Source organism: Betta splendens, chromosome 9 (assembly GCF_900634795.4).
Source record: "Betta splendens chromosome 9, fBetSpl5.4, whole genome shotgun sequence".
Taxonomy (NCBI): Eukaryota; Metazoa; Chordata; class Actinopteri; order Anabantiformes; family Osphronemidae; genus Betta; species Betta splendens.
The window spans coordinates 2,206,189-2,207,874 of NC_040889.2; positions in this window are offsets into that span (position 1 = coordinate 2,206,189).

Below are 1,686 nucleotides of genomic sequence, written 5' to 3' on the forward strand. Positions count from 1 at the left end.
ACAATTTTTACTCTATCAACGTAATTACTTTACTAAATCGTAGTCATACTTGTCTTCATTCTAATGATGTGTCTGGCTATACCCTCAGACCTATACTTTAGTCGTTATCGACCTCAAAGTGCAGAGAGATCCCGAAATTCTCCCATAGACTCTAATGATAATTTTTGGCAGACGTCTGGGGAGAAAAACAGAGGAGACATATTTTGAAATTGCCACTGTGGCTACAAGCTTTTGTCCTTAAACATAAAATTCACACCATTTGCTCATTGAAGCCTTGGGACTCGTAAAATGAAATAATTTTTGTGATAACTATTATGGTTTAGCTGGAACAAGCCTGTTTATACAGGGTGAAACTCTGCTTTTACAGAGCAGAGTGAGCCTGATTTTCCCGCCTTTCGTCTCCATGGCGACGGCGCAGCTGCAGATTTCACTGACAGGTCAAACTCCTGATGCTCAGTGTAGACAGCAGTTTCATGCTTATTACTGATTACTCAACTACACTATTGGATTGTGTAGTAATTAAGCACACACTTCCTCTAAATCCTTTCAAAATAAAAGCACCAAGCCAAATAATTAGCTTTAATAGCAATATTTCTGCTTTTAGATGTGTAATTATGACTATTTAAAGATAGATTAACAGTTTAGTAATTACCCACACATGCCTACTCTACATCCTTTCAAAATAAAAGCACCAATTACAATTTATTACCTTTAATGGCAAGATTGATTAGAAGGTTTGTGGTTCTGAATACTTACCAATCGTTAATGAGACTACTTTAGAGTTCAGTAAATAGCCACTCAAACTTATTAGAGTGCTTTTATTCTGAAAGGGCTAAATCTAAATCTTTTGCTTTAAACGACAATTCAACTTCAAAAGCAACGTCATTTCAACTTCAAAAGCGTCTATCATTTTTCAACTTTATCAGTGTAAATCAGCGTCTTTGTATCTTCTATACTTTTCGACTTGTGAGCGTTTAAATATCGTGTGGTTTTTGTTAAATTTTCAGCTTTTCCATTAGTGTGTATTGCGTCTGCTAGAGTGCGTGATGTCACAGCTACAGTGAGAAGGTGCGCTTTTTTAAATAGTTTTTAAAAATAGTAATAGTTTTTTAAATAGTCACTACAGCCACAATTTTTACTCTATCAACGTAATTACTTCACTAAATCGTAGTCATGATTGTCTTCTTTCTAATGATGTGTCTGGCTATACTCTCAGACCTATACTTTAGTCGCTATCGAACTCAAAGTGCAGAGAGATCCCGAAATTCTCCCATAGACTCTAATGATAAATTTCGGCAGACGTCTGGGGAGAAAAACAGAGGAGATGTATTTTGAAATTGCCACTGTGGCTACAAGCTTTTGTCCTTAAACATAAAATTCACACCATTTGCTCATTGAAGCCTTGGGACTCGTAAAATGAAATAATCTTTGTGATAACTATCATGGTTTAGCTGGAACAAGCCTGTTTATACAGGGTGAAACTCTGCTTTTACAGAGCAGAGTGAGCCTGATTTTCCCGCCTTTTGTCTCCATGGCGACGGCACAGCTGCAGATTTCACTGACAGGTCAAACTGCTGATGCTCAGTGTACAGAGCAGTTCCATGCTTGTTACTGATTAGGCAACCACACTATTGGATTGTGTAGTGAGTTAAGCACGCACTTCCTCTAAATCCTTTCAAAATAAAA